Source organism: Armigeres subalbatus, chromosome 3 (genome assembly GCF_024139115.2).
Source record: "Armigeres subalbatus isolate Guangzhou_Male chromosome 3, GZ_Asu_2, whole genome shotgun sequence".
Taxonomy (NCBI): domain Eukaryota; kingdom Metazoa; phylum Arthropoda; class Insecta; order Diptera; family Culicidae; genus Armigeres; species Armigeres subalbatus.
Window position 1 is genome coordinate 61,805,264 of NC_085141.1, and position 16,485 is coordinate 61,821,748.

The 16,485-nt window shown below is 38.4% G+C and overlaps 1 protein-coding gene across 1 annotated transcript in view; it reads left to right on the forward strand.

Annotated features, from left to right (window-relative positions):
- The window catches only part of LOC134219247 (histone-lysine N-methyltransferase, H3 lysine-79 specific), a 442,335-nt gene that overhangs the window by 971 nt on the left and 424,879 nt on the right, over window positions 1-16,485 (forward strand). The window lies entirely within an intron of this gene.

A 16,485-nucleotide genomic window follows, 5' to 3' on the forward strand; every position in this document is an offset into this window, starting at 1 on the left:
CGCATTAGTCACATACATTCGGAAACTTATACTTTTCATTAAGTTTCTAAGAATATTATTAGCTTTATGATATGGGATCATTCATTAGGTATAATGAAGAGTATAAGTATTTTCGAATGGTTTTTTGCCATAACATATAAGGTTATTTTTTTACGTGTATAGCAGACAAATGGCAGTTGTTGGAATGACAGCATCTGTTATCTGTCAAAAGATACGTAGGGGTGCCCATAACCGAACCTCCTCCCCTATATATCTTTTAATGGCAGTGTAAACTATCTAATCTAATCTAATCTAATCGAACACAAACGCAGCCAGTACAAAGAAAGCATCCTGGAAAATCATTGAGTTAGATGACGCCCAATAATTTTTCTTGTCAATATTGAGGCTCACAGCATACCAGTGGTATGACATAAACTTCAAAGCGGCCAGGCCCACTGCGTTGTGTTTGCCGCAGAGATGATTCTTCGAGATGTATCGTGTTCAAGTAGTCCCTTCAACATGATACATATCACGAATCTACAGGGGTTGAAGGATGCGTGGACATACCGTACCATACGCACCTTAGTAGCAGTTCTTATTTTGGTAGTTGTATATAAATATGTAGTGAAATGAATAACATAATAATAAGAAATTATATCAAATTTTATATATATTTTTAGAATATAACATCAACTAGGAGCCGAGGTTTACTCGGGATGTACATCTCTTATGAAAAAGCTGGAAATTGTAATGAATTTAATTATTATTTAGAATGTTATGAGTATCAGATAGCAGGTCATGTGCCAGGACGTCGTCTGCATAAAGGTTACATGGCAGGTTGTGAAGCTTTCATGCCTGGGATGTTTTGTAGTGTACTATGAAAATGTTAAATCATGAAAATATGAAGGTACATAATACAATAATAAATATATATAAAAGCATGAAAATATGAAAAAATGAAAATAAGAAACCTAAAAATATAATGTAATAAGAGAATAAAATTGAAAAAAGAAATTGAAAAATGAAGATATGAAAATATAGAAATATGTAAATATGCAAATTATATATGAAAATACAAAATATATTATAAAAATATGACAATACAAAAATACAAAATATAAAAGTTTTAAAATATTAAAACATTAAATATCAAATAAGAAGGTGTTATGTTAATTTTGAAGAAATATGAAAATATGATAATATAAAAACATAATAATATAAAAAATTTAATACAGAAAAATAATATACATAAAAGTGTAAGATTTGGAAGGTATAAAATACGTAACTAAAAAAATATACAATGTAAAAATATAAAATTATAAAAATATGGAAACATAAAAAATTAAAATGTAAAAATATGAAAAATAAATAGAGTGAAATATGAAAAATAAGTATAATGAAATATGGAAAATAATGGCAGTGTAAACTATAGTAATAAATCAAATTATCTAAATTGATGGAATGGAATTGTTCCCGTATATTAACTGATCCCTTGCATCTTGGCGGTTGTCTGAGAATGGGTTATTTTGTTATTCAAGAAGAAAATTTATATATTACGATCTATGGTACATAATTAGAATTCCTTAGGGACACACACATTATCCCCACTTTTTGTTTCGGATGTTTCTGGATGTAAAAAGTTATCAAAATCGATTTATCCAAAAGATAGAAAATTTGGCATTTTCAAAACTTGAGGGAGGTAGAAATGTGCGTCCTTGAGCCACGCCGCCGCCGTCGACAGTTTCTGGCACGCCACCGCCGCCGCCGACATTTAAAATTTGTGACGCCGCTGATTATAATTTTCCACACCGATTCAAATTTAACTCCAAGGAAACTCCAAAGATTCAGTACAATTTCCGTATCATTTCCTGATAGATCTCTACAACATCACGTTGAAACTCCAGAGAATTTTTCGTGAAGATATCAATTATTTCCATGAAAATTCCAAACAATATGTTATTAAAATTTTGAAAAGCTTTCCGTAAATACTAAGGTTGAAAATTACGAAGGATTTACCGTTGAAATCCAAATAAAATCTAATTGAAATTGAATTTTTGAACAGAAAAGAGTCGTTCGGCAGAAAGCCACAAGGCTGAAAGCTGTTAGGCTGAATATGTCGTTTAACCGAAAAGACTATTTGGTAGAAACCTACCCGAGCAAAGCTTAAGAGCAAATCAATAACTTGTTTTAATGTTGTGAAATCATCGATTATGTTTACTTAATTTGATATCTTTTTGGTCGTTTTAACGATTACAATAACAAAAGTAATAGCAGAAATATCTTACTATGATATCCAATCAAAAACTATTCTGCTGTCGATGAGAGCAAATCGAAAACTACCCAGGTAACCGTAAGCATTAAAATAAGCCGTACGTGCGACTATAATGCTGGCACAGATCTAACAAACTTTATAGTGGCTCTGTAATAGCCTTATATAGCCGTAAAGGCGAAATATAGTTGTAATGGTTACTTGGGTAATTTTGATATTGTTTTCCGATAACAAAATAAGTACACAGTTTGATGTCATATCATTCAATTTAGTAATCTACAGCAAAATGAGCTAAGAAAATTATTTTGAGCTTTTTAGTGGAATGTCTTCACTTGTCATAAGACCAGTTTGTACAATCCCATTTAATTCCACCACTTAATTGTACCTTGACAGATACGTATTTCGACTTTAACAGTAAGGTCGTCCTCAGTGTCTCGTACTTGACGAGTCGAGTCTTATGACTATGACAAGAGCAAATGAGATCAAAATATGTAATCAATGATGATGATTTATACATATTTGAAAACAATTTTTTATTTATTCAGACTAAGGCCGAAGTGGCCTGTGCGGTATATAAGAGTCTTCTCCATTCGGCTCGGTCCATGGCTACACGTCGCCAACCACGCAGTCTACGGAGGGTCCGCAAGTCATCTTCCACCTGATCGGTCCACCTTGCCCGCTGCGCACCTCGCCTTCTTGTGCCCGTCGGATCATTGTCGAGAACCATTTTCACCGGGTTACTGTCCGACATTCTGGCTACGTGCCCGGCCCACCGCAGTCGTTCGATTTTCGCGGTGTGAACGATGGATGGTTCTCCCAACAGCTGATGCAACTCGTGGTTCATTCGCCTCCTCCACGTACCGTCCGCCATCTGCACCCCACCACAGATGGTACGCAGCACTTTCCTTTCGAAAACTTCAAGTGCGCGTTGGTCCTCCATGAGCATCGTCCAGGTCTCGTGTCCTTAGAGGACTACCGGCTGCTTGCTTTCTTGATCCGTGCGCCTTTCTTTATTCTTTATTTATTGTTTGATTCATCAACAGACAACTTAGGTCCTAATGATGCTTATCCTAATTAATACTAATAAAAGTAATTATAATAAAATCATCGTTAATTATGAAACATGGCAGAATAAGCCCTTGTAAAATGACGACTAATATTCAGTCGGGATAGATTAAAATCAAAACATGGGCAACCTCGTTGAATGCCCGCTGTAGACCCACCATCGCTCCGCGTTGTCCGTAATTCGTTCTTCGAAAAGGTATCCTCAGCATTCCGTTATTTCGCAGTGCCCTAGGTCGAACGTTCAAGTTTACTGATTCCAGAATTTCAGGGCAGTCGATTCTGCCTTGGAGCGTATCAGCAACGACCATGGCCCGTGCAATGTGCCTCCGCAATTGTAGGCTTTCAAGATTAATTAATTGACAACGGCTGCTATAACTTGGTAACCGGAATGGGTTTCGCCATGGAAGCAACCGAAGAGCAAAACGAATGAAGCGGCGTTGAACAGATTCAATCCTTACTGATCCGTTCTGGTAATTAGGATGCCATACAGCGGAACAATATTCCAGCGTAGATCGAACCAGCGAACAGTACAGTGATTTCAAGCAATAAACATTGGTGAAACCCTTGGCGACGCGAAAGATGAATCCTAATGTTCTAGAAGCCTTCTCAATCACGTAAGAGACATGATGCTTGAATGTTAGCTGCGTATCTAGAATAACACCAAGATCCTTTATACAGTTCACACGTTGCATCACAATTCCATTGAGCTCGTAGTTGTACATTTTTGGCTGACGTACACGAGTGAAAGAGATCACGGAACATTTGCTAGGATTGACAACCATCCGGTTCAATGTGCACCAAGTCGCAAATGAATTAATATCTTGTTGTAGGTCCATTGCGTCAGAGATAGACCGAATTAGTGCATAGAGCTTCATATCATCCGCATACGACAGTCGCGGTCCTCGAAGCACATTGTTTACATCGTTGAAATACAAGAGGAATATCAAGGGGCCAAGATGGCTTCCCTGAGGAATGCCTGAGGTTGCCAAAAATTCAGTGGACTGAGAATTGCCTACCGTAACAGACAGTCTCCGTCCGGTGAGATATGAATAGAACCAGCGCAAAAGATAACCAGCAATCCCAAGCCTTTCCAATTTCGCAAACGTGATAGCGTGGTTAATTTTATCGAAAGCTGCAGATAGGTCCGTATAGGTCCGTATAGACAACGTCCGTTTGCGCTTTCTGCACAAAGCTGTCGGTAATGCTCGAAGTTAGGCACAAAAGATTAGTGGTCGTAGATCTGCCTGAGATGATCCCATGTTGATCGGCACTCAGATGTTGCTTACAGTGAGATATGAGTGGTTCTGTTATAACTAGCTCGAATAATTTGGATGCAGCGCACAAGGATGAGATGCCGCGATAATTGTTGACATCTTTTCGATCGCCCTTCTTGTACACGGGAAACATTGTAGCGGTTTTCCACACGGACGGAAAAAGTCCACTGGATAGCGATTTGTTGAAAATCAGTTGAAAGGGAGCGAGCAGAAGTTCGATATGCCTTTTCAAGATCGCAGAAGGAATGCCATCCGGACCTGGACTCATGGATGATTTTAACCGCGAGTTAGCTTTACGGATCATTTCTGCATCTACGAAAAACGTGGCCCAAGTGATCCCGACTGCAGGAACGTTGTCAGCAGCCTCAGCGATTGTGACATCAGAGATGACTTCGTTACAATAGGTGCTCACAAACTTGTCGGCAAATAGCTGACAGATGGATTGGGGTGTAGAGGCCACTTCCTCGTCCAGAGTCATTGTTGTAGGGAGCCCAGCTTGTTTCCTTTGTTCATTTATGTACTTCCAGAACGTTTAAGGCCTGGTCCTCAAGTTTTGCTGTATATTTTGCTGATATTGAGAAAAACAGAGGCGGCTAACAATCTTGTACGCAGAGTTTAATTTTTTGTAGTGCTCACGCAACGATAAGGAACAGTGTTTGGAATAGCGCTTGAGAGCAGCTCTTTTAGCAGTTTTCATTCTACGAAGCTGACGGGTCTGCCAAGGACAACTATTAGGAGCGACGATTTTCTTAGGAACATGTCTTTCAATCACGTGTCCAATAATATGCGAAAAAGTCAATGCCGCATTCTCTGCATCACAACCGCCAAGAATGTCAACCCAGTCCAATGTAGCAAAGAACTCAGCAATGCTATGATGATCGGCGTTATGGAAATTGTAGATTATGGGCTCGATCGATGCAACAACATTGGCTCGCGTGTTGTTCAGCTTGAGTATCAACGAAGGATGATGGTTAACTACTTTAACTAACGGTGATGGAGCATGCAAAATTAGCGGAGCAGCGTCCTGAGCGCTGAAAAACGAGCAATGGGTAATGTTTTCAACATAACCGCGATTAGACGTAGGACTTGTATAAACGTAACGTATTTACATTTTACTTCTAACTTTTGGATCTATGGAGTTTGATCATAGGTATTAATATTGGTAACGACAACTTACATGCTGTGTAAAATTATTAGCAATTTGTTTATTCAAAACTTCTGGAAATAAAACTAATAATTCAAAACATAATTAGAATTGCTTTGTTTCTAACTATTAAGCCCTTATTTACCGAAGCAAATGTAGGGCATCTATAGATTTCTTATTGATGATTTGAAGTTTAAAAAGTCTATTTAGATATAAAATTTTCAGACTTGGGCAAAATGTGCTATTTTAGGAATTTGTCCCGTTTTTCAAACAAAGAAATACAGCACCAATTTCATTGCTTCTTTTTGCTAACATTCGTGCTTACTGCTGAAAAGCAGTAACCTACTAAAATAGAGGAGGTACTACACCCAACCAGAGATTGCAACATTTTATTGCAACCTCGCATTAGTTTCGTGTACAGTTTGCCATAATTTGCGACATATGCACAGATTGTATTAAGTATTCGGCAGGCCCTTGCATTAGGTCCCCAGGCACGAGAAAATAAGAACCGGTTATGTGTTTGTGTCTACATTGCATCTAATTTTATACTCCCATCGAGGAATGAATTGCTGTACACTTCGACAGCCTTAGCAACCATACAAAAAAAAATCGGTCAAAGACGGGAATTGAACGCGGACCCTCCACCTTAAGCACATCTAAACTGACGCGCTATCCATCTGGACTATTTACCAGATGAGGAACGATGCGACCAAAGGCAATGATAATCCACGTTTCATGCTTTCCGGATGTGACAAGTGGAAGTGTAACAGGGATAGCGATGAGTGATATGAGCGGAATAAGCACCATGCATATTTGTGTCCTTTTCCGTTATCAAGCTAAATGGAATCAGGAAGATTGTATGGGTTGAAGTTATATTGCTGTACACGATTCATACACTTGTTCTAGGAGGAGCCAACGAGATTCGTTTGGATGTATTGATCGAAACCAAATAAACTGACTTAATGCAATGAGCTGTATTAACAAGTATAACATTCTCTGATCGGTTTGTACGCGAGATTTGTTACAAAATGCCTAATGCAAAGAATGTCACAAAAAAATGTTTTGGGTGTAATACGTCAACGAAAAATTATTTAATGTTATGTTTCCAAACTCCGAGACTACGTCAAATTTAATAAAACAATTTCTTAGAAAATGAAAAACGAAAAATAAGATAAAGTTTATTTAAATAATCTTCCGGAAATGATCTTTGCGGACTTTTTTAAAACATTTACATGTAATACAGCGAAGTTTTCTAATCTAAAATGGGTAATAACACTATTGCTGATTGTGCATCTTCAATTGTTAATGCCTTCTGCAATAAATGAAAGTAACTATAGTTATAGGTATTATAATCAAATTTTTATTTTCATCAGTGTATAGTTGATTATTTTTTTGCTGCGGAATCAGAACCATGTTTCAATGTACGTGTCGTTTAGTACCAAGCACAACTTAACATATGGTCAGTCATATGACATGACTCGTACCCATCCCGGGATCATGTGGATTATGAAACCAATCACCTGGATGAGCAGACCAAATCTCTCTAATTTTATTCTTCTTCATCCACCACCGCTGCCTCAGCCATCATCGGCCTCTAGCCGTGAACTCCGAGCGATGCGATGGGCGATTGCATCCATCGCAACCGACACCACTGCATCCGACCATCATCAAGCACAGAATGACAAAAAATGCGCCCACTTCTTTCATGCATATTCGCAGACCCACCGGCAGTTCTACCGCTGGTGACTGCATGTTGTCGTAAACACAGCGAACGAACGATCGAAACGTAAAATGCGCGAGCAAAAAGCACGTCAGTACGCGTTGCTGTCACAAATTGTATTGACTCGCACACGGTAGGCACTGCTTCTTTTATACACCAAAAAAAAAGCTTCCGGTAGACCCGAAGGCCCGTGGCATACCGCATTCTGATGTCCGTGTTAGAAATGCACGGGATTGGTTACATATGAAATTTTTACTGGCTTTGACAAGAATTGAAATTTTCAATAGCTTATCGTTAATAATCTAAAGTTTCAATGAAATAGGCAAAATGGTGGAGAGTGTCCGAGTCGATTGATATATAAATCTTCAAAATCCATTGAAAGATGAAGGCGCTAGTAGCGTACAAAATCTTCCCTGTCAGTGAAACGATCTCGATTTCCAAAAATTTAAATGACACCCAGTATAGTAAAGAAAGACGTAAGTCCTACGTCAAAAACACGTGGACGCGTGACTGTAATGAAGATCGTTCCATATCTATGTGAAGGAACCCGTTCCAGGAGGAACTCCACGAAATTCCTGGCAAATTGAAATCGACGATAATGATGATTTCGTCCGAAGCATTCGTCATTTCGATCACTGACAAGACTGATTGTGTGTGGGCTTCAATCAGTGTATCGTCGCGAACACGATCAAGAGGTATGTATAGTCCACACAGGAACACCAAACGATTGGTGAGCTGAAGACGCACCCATACTTGCTCGACATATCCGCATAAGTCATTGTCAATAACTCTTGCTTTTCGTGTTTTCTTCACTGCGATTAGAACTCCTCCTCCGGTTGATTTGCGACTGTTCATGGGGCCACGGTCGCAGCGAGGACCAAAGACCTGGCTAGATAGGGTACGGGAATCGAGCCAGGTTTCAGCCAACACAATCACATCGTAGCAATCATCGGACGTGGCAAGAAGATATTGTTCGACATCACAGTTCATCCCGCCGGCGTTCTGATAATATATCAACACTTCGTCAACGCAAACGAGGTTGGAATCCACAAACGGAGTTCTAGAAGTTTGAACGGCATCAGGCAGTGTATGTTCAGGGATGTAAGAGTACTTGCCTGCAATAGCAGGTTGGGAGCTCCCCGATCTACATCTAAGTTCAGGGCCAGGACGACTTCGAAGAACGTTGGCTGCAACAGGCGCGACTGAACTAGAGCAACCGGGAAATTCTCCCAAAATGCTTTTCATGGGGCGTCCTGGAGATCCAATGGAAGCTTGTTGACTTGCGTTGTGGACCAGCAGAGAGGAATGCGAATCTCGATGGAAATCACCACCGGGTGATGTGCTGGAATTTTGAGCAGCATGAGGCAACGAAGGTGCGATTATAATTTCGTGATTATTAAGATACTTGCCCGAGGTGGCTGTTTGGGAGGCCCCTGGTTCACATCCAAATTCAGGGCCAGGACGACTCCTTCTAAGGTTGGCTTCAAAAGGCGCAACTGAAAAAGAGGAACAGGGACCTACGGTGCGTCCTGGATGAAGAGTAGTCGAGCTCGTATGATGTTCGTCACATGTTGTATTAGATCTATACTATATCGTATTTTTTTATGTCCTGGGTGGAGGAAAAATCGTCACGCAGAGAAGAACTACAATCAGAAGAATACTTGCCTGTGCCTGTGGGGCCCTTCTTAGTCGTGCGGTAAGATGCGCGGCTACAAAGCAAGACCATGCTGAGGGTGGCTGGGTTCGATTCCCGGTGCCGGTCTAGATAATTTTCGGCTTGGAAATTGTCTCGACTTCCCTGGGCATAAAAGTATCATCGTGCTAGCCTCATGATATACGGATGCAGAAATGGTAGCTTGGCTTAGGAACCTCGCAGTTAATAACTGTGGAAGTGCTTAATGAACACTAAGCTGCGAGGCGGCAATGTCCCAGTGGGGGATGTAGTGCCAACGAAGAAGAAGAAGAAGACTTGCCAGTGCAAGCATGGTGGAAGACCCCTTTTCTACCACCAATCTCAGGACCCAGACGGCTATGACGCCTATGTCGATCTTGGTACCGCCGTCATTTGGCTGCCAAGATATTGGAAGCTCTCAACATTCTCCACTGGCTGCTGGTTGCCTGGCTACTGTGAAACTGGAAGGGGTCACCGTGTTTACATCCAACGATTTAGTTTTGTTGACGTTGATGACTAAGCCTGCCGAAGAGGAGCGCTCGGCAAGGTCGTTGAGCTTACTCTGCATATCAGAGCGCCGTTGAGAGAGAGAGGAGTGCAACGTCATCAGCCAATTTGAAGTCGTTTACGTGCTCCATGGTTATAGGCTGCCATAGCAGCCCGCGGTTTGGATCACGATCAATCGCACCTACCAGAATTTCGTGGATTACGATGAGGAACAGTAACGGTGATAGAATACATCCTTACCTCACACCAGCTACGATCCGGTTAGGGTCGGACAAGACCCCATTGTGTAGCACTCTACACGTAAAGGCCTCGTACTGTGCCTCGATGAGGCAGATGATTGAGTCATGAACCCCCTTGCGTTCCAGGGCACCCCACATATTCTCGTAATTGAGACGGAGGCTCCATGAAGAACCCTGGCTGACGGCTCATCCGACAACAGGGTTCAAACTACCTCGCAGAACCTGGAAAACTCGGTTCCTTCGATCTACATACATATTCGATATGTATGTCGATACCTAGGATAGGATGTGACAACTCAATTGAGACTGCCTTGTTGTTTTTTAGTCGGTTGCTCTGACGAGGTGGTCGCCAGTGCAGCCAAAGTAATTTGGTACAAAATCTTCCAAATATCATGTATAAAAATTTTATGTTTTTCTTCCCGTTCCATCCACTATTTATGTAAGAGAAGTGAAAGACTAACAGAGAGAAGTTTTCGCTACTGAAAAAATGACTTTTAGATCGAAAATGACGGAAAGGTGAATGATAATGCTTAAAATCAACAGTTTTAAACCTGTACAACCCTTGAGAATAATTTATATGGCGTTTGCAGTTCAATATAAATTTATTTCTTACCAAAAACTGGAGCTCAAACATTTTTGTATTTTGCTTAATATCAACTTTAAAAACCTGCAACACGGCCAAACTAAAAACATGCTGCCCTACGGAAAACACGCCGCTACCAATCGAAGTAATCGATTGTCATATTCAACCAATCAGCAACCGGTACGATTGTGACAGCAAATCGGTACGATTTTTACTGACTACTTGTCACATCCTATCCTAGGTCGATACTATCGAATTTCTAGGCTACTACACCAATTTGGAATAATAACAAATTTATCAAAAACAAGAAATAACATTTGATTTGTTGTCTTTTTTCATAAGTGTTTTCATAAGCATAAGTGTTAGAACTAAGTGTCAAAATCAGTTGATACCTTTAAATATTTTTAAAACTATCATACTATAAGAAAGTGGAAGTATTTTTGTGTTACACAATGAAAATATTTGCAAAACACAAAAAGTTCCAGTTTTGATGTAACTTTCAATGTTTGTTTGCTCAACATTCTGGAGCGGCTCTAGTATACTGTCCGCAAAACTTGCACTGGAACACTCAGTTGAGCAACAAAACTTTTCTCAGTGGTTAATATGATATAAAATTGCTTCCATCTTCAAAAATGTAACGTTTTTCGAAAATACGTTTCACTAGTTAAAACGCCCCAGTGTAGGCAGGACGACATTTAAGCACAATTGTAAACTTTTTATCATGGGATTGATAAAATAATAATGAAGGGCTATGAAACGTCTTTGGCTTAGGTGGGGCGTATTGCCCAGGTACTTTTTGAAATACATTTTTTCACGACTTTCAAAAAAGCTTTATTACGTGTTATCTGTAATATTTTGATATGACTATTCACGGGCAATGCATTTTGCGACTTCGTGGACTACCAAATAACACAAAGTTTGCATAAATGGCGTTGAAAAGTAAAAAGTTATCAAGGAGTTGCCTTAGGGGCGGCATAGTATATCGTCTCACCCTACTTGCACTGCTAGATCCATGCAAACTAGATGTTGGTCACGTGAACAGGAGCGGCATTAGCAATTTTATACTTTTGCATCAACTGCCTAATTCAAGTTATGAACGAATTCCCGATTAATTCCCAAACAAATTTTCGAAACCATTCCTTCAGAAGTTTTCTAAAATTTCTCAAAAGAATTTTCCGAATGTAAATCCAAAAGAATCCCTAACGAAATTTCCAAAGAATTTTAAAATAAATTTCCGGAGAAATTCTCGATGAAATTTCAAAGAAGAAATTATTTTAGGAAGGTATTTCCGATTGTTTTTGTCAAGAAATTTTCGAAGGAGTTGTCAAAAGAATTTCTGAAAGGAATCTAAACGATTAAATATTCTAAACGATTCAGATTAAATATTCGCATTGCAATAATTGCAGACGTTCGTGATGTCGGAGAATGCATCATCGACTAGAACGTGATTGATTTGGTTTTCCGTATCTTTGTTAGGTAATCTCCATGTAGCCTAGTCGCTATTTTTGCGGAGAAATAAGTTGCTTCGGGCTAACATTCATTTTTCATTCAGAAATATAATTTGCGACAAATCGACCATGGAAATAGTTTGGTAGGACAGTAATAACAAAAAAAATAAATTTGTTAAGTTTTTTCTACGCCTTTACGCATATCAGTCCCACTGAGTTATTGATTTTGTTAATGAATACTACGATCGACATATCGCTTTCCATGTTTCAATCCCTGAATGCTTCATCCATATGCTTCCACTAATTGGTCAAGAAGCTAGTGAGATTCAATACAATAGTATCAACTCTTGTTATATGGCAAGTAACATGTCCGAACCCAATTGGACGTCCGATCGAGGGGCACGTTATCCTATAGTTTGAAAAGTTTTGTATGAATGCAATTAGTTGGAATAATTTACGGCACAATCATCAAAAATACATTTGGGCCATATAATGTATTTGTTTTCAAGTATCCATAACTGATCTCCAATAAAAACATCATTCCAGAATTAAGCAAAGTACCGATAACACCGATATCAACAAGCCGTAAATACAGAACATCAGACTTACTGCGGAATGAGCTTTTTATTTTCGATCACCGCTTCGATCGTGACTGTGTGATTTCGTAATTGGCCCTTTGAAAACAGTTCTCAGCTGATCTTTTGGCATTCAGTTTGGACGGCTGGCTGGACTCGTGTGTATCGCGACTCTGAAGAATCGGAATCGAGTCATGTTTCACCGTCTTGGAGAACGTTGTTGTTATGAACATTGTGTAAGCGTGTGTATATAAGATGTAGAGAAGACGAAGGTGATAATTTGCAATCGAAGCAGAACAAGCCTTTTTTTAGGGCATACAAAGCCAGCGAAGCAATTGACGAGTAGGTATGAAGTGGAATGTGATTGTGCCGGTGCGCTTGTGGGGTCGGGTGATTATTTGGGTACATGTTGATGCAGACTGAGTATCAACAGAATTTGGATTCCAGTTTCAATGAAGGTTGCAATATTCGACATTCATCGCACAACACAGCAGTTTTACACTCCAAATTCAAATATAGATGCAGTCATTGCAGACCGTATGTAGATCGACCTACGAATATCTATAAATTGCTGGCTCACAGAAAAATTAATAGTTTCAATCACAGGGATGCTAATTGGATGAGCCCATAAAGCGGGAAAACAATGCCAATGTAATCTTCCACACATTTGTCCCAAAATAACAAAACTTTCTTATTCACTAAAATTTGGAAAAGATTCGACTTGAGGAAAATTCGAGAGCGGAAACTTAAACTTACAAAGAGCAGAAAAACATAAAAAAGTGGAAAACATTCTCAGACTCAGTACATTTTTTAAATCATAATCTTCCACATAATGTACTTCTGAGTTTTCCGAATGAATCTTGTTTTTTAAACCTGTGATAGCAATGTGAATCAAAAACGTTATTGAATACACATGGCACAGCGCACAGGTTCATGAGTTACGTAACTTTGTGGGCTAATCCTCTTTCGATGGTACCATGGGACATATAAGTCTATATACAATGTGCCTACTGCAGACTGTATCAAGTATAAAGCCATACAAAGCAAATAGATTAGCTTTTAGCTTGTCTTGTAGTTATGAATGGGATGGCCTTTTTTCTATTCAGAACAGTTCCACACAGACTAGAAGGCTTGAGTATGGATGTTTTACTTCAAAGCTGCTGAGAGTAGGAGAAATATACGAAATCTTTACATTATTTAAAAACTTTTGCAAGAATGTGTTAAGGCTTTCGACAGCAACCTGTTGTTCGGGTTGAATTCATAAGATTATGTGAAGAATTTTGATAAGACGTGTACACTTAAAAGAATTTCTGAGTCATCATAATGAATTGAAATATGCCATTCTGAGCATAAGTATGATTGAACGCTCACGGTTACAAGTTCGTTTTTGACAAGTAAGCTATTATTACACTGAGGACCAATAGATGATGTCTGGGACTAAGAACATCCTCTATATGCAAAATGGGTGACCCACAACACAGCTCAACAAAATTATGTCAACTATCTAAGACGTGTTTAGTACTTTCCATTTAATTCCACTACGTTTTGTTATCTCTTCAGATACGTATTTCGACCTCATCTGTCATCTGTTGAAATCCCAAGATTTTTCTTCTAAATTCCAAAAGTTCCCCGTTAAAAAACCCGAGTAATTTTCCATGAAAATTTAGAATTATTTCCCGAGGTAATTTTTAGTTTAAACGGACATTCCGAAATATTTTCCGTGGAATGGTTCCCACGATATTTTTTCATTTCTCTTGCAAATATGGAGCAATTTCTTGACGAAATTTTAATAAATCATATGGACATTCCAAAAAATATGTTCTGAATAATTTACGGTGGAAATTATGGAGAATTTTCAGTTGAACTTTTTGTGAAATTCTCGTAAAAAATTCGAATAAATTTTCATGAAAATTAAAAAGACTTTTTTACAAAAATTGCAAATATTTTTTTTGTGGAAACTCAAACTGTTTTTGGTGGGAAATTCAAATAATTTCTCGTCGTCCGTCGTCCTCAACAATTTATTTAGAAATTTCGAAATTTTTCCATCGATAATTCCAAAGAATTTACATTAGAACTGCCGAAGAAATTTACGAAGGAGAATTTCCACGGGCATTTCGAATAATTTTGCTTATATTTGCAAAGAATTCCTCGCGAAAATTCCGAAGAATTTCCGAAATTAAGCAAAAAATTTCGAGGACTTCCGAGAAAATCTCCAGTGAATATTCTGTAGGTTTTCTCGCGGAAATTTTGAAGAATTCCCTTTACAAGTTCCAAATAAAATCTTTTGGGTATTCCATAGACTTTTTCTTGGATATTCCAAAATGCTTCTTTTGTAAATTCCAAAAAATAATCCGTTGAAGTACAACATAATTCCCAAAGTTTGCAAAGAAGTTCCTGCCGAAAATCAAACGAAATTCTAGTAAAATCTGCAGTAAAATCCAAGTGAAGATTTTGAAAAAAAAATCGAAAGTTTTTTTAGAATACTTTGGCGAATTTTCCTGCTCAACACAGAAGAATTTCCTGGTGAAATCCATGATAGTTTTAAGCCGTAGCTCAGACTTTTACTTAAGTAAAATTCATTATTTTTTGAAGGAGAAATGCCAGAGATTATATCGGTAAAGTCTTGCAAAAAAAAACCGGAACATCCTAAAAAATCGAACAAGTGAACTTCACACAAAGCTGCTGTATAAATCGCTTTTAAAAACATAAAATCAAAAAGTCTACATAGACTTTTGGTATACCCCCCCGTCCCCCTTCGTAGACTATCGTAGACTTTTTCGGAACCCCTCCCTCTCCCTCAAGAGTCTACGTGGTTTATGGACAGCCCCAAAGAGCTTAAATAATTTGTCCAAAGGTTTTGTCCTCAAAATAAAACAATGTGTCCCAAGTAGATTTTGGTTCGCTGAATCTGACTTCTGACTGAATCTGAATCTAACTGAGATAAAAACAGTGATGCATAATGTTCAGAATTACAGAAACAATATTTTTGCAAAGATGATGATAATGATGATGATGATGATACTACCATCTATTGTAGCAAGGCACCTGCCAATAGCACTGGCCATATCTGAGAAACTATTTGATCATGATTGTGCTATTGTTTGTATTTCATCAGACTCCTGTATGAAGGGCCAAAAATGGGTGGGGTGGTTCCATAAGCAAAGATGCTTATGCGAATCCACGGGATGAATAGAGAATCTCCTTCCAGAAGTTCGTACATACAATATTATAATCTAGCCCTCGTTTCCCAGATTGACCCAATAGATGGGGAGAAGAGCCCACCCTTTATCCACGAGATGTTAACAATAGGAAGTTGGCGATTCCACTCTTCCTATCCAAATCGCTTCAACCGGGTGCCCTGATGGTTATTTTATATGTATATAGTCATACAGTTTCAATAAAAATAAAAAATATATGTAATGGAATTTCCTCACCAGATTTTTGCGCTTGAAAAATACATCTTTCATCGTTTGTCCTGGTCCTTTCATCAGTACCATTTGTTTTGGAATAAATTGTTCTCTCCAAAATCGATTCCAAAATATCCTGTTTAGAATCAGATAAGTTGTCCAAATCTTGAAAATATTAATCTTGAATCCTTGAAAGATGGGATAAAAGAGGGAGCAGTATCAAACGTAATAACAAGCTAGTTAATTCATTTATTCCCAAAATATCGTAAATTTATCAAAATATGGTTATTTGATACGCGGTAAGAAACATTAAAAGTTATGATCATACAGTAAAAATTCTTTTTTTTTGAGCTGTGACTTAATGTTTTCTAGTCCGATGTAAATCCTGAACAAGGTGTCAAAGTTTTACCTCCTTAACTCTATATTCTCCTGTGTTAGATGATCGTTTCGATATTAAGTAGATGACAGTTCATTATAGAAAACAACATTCGATGCAACAGCTAATAAAACCCCTTATTGACCAAGAATCTCCTAAGGTTTTGGCAATTCCGGGTAGCACAATTCTACATTCTACCTACATCTTCTATCTTTTTTTTTGTCTTT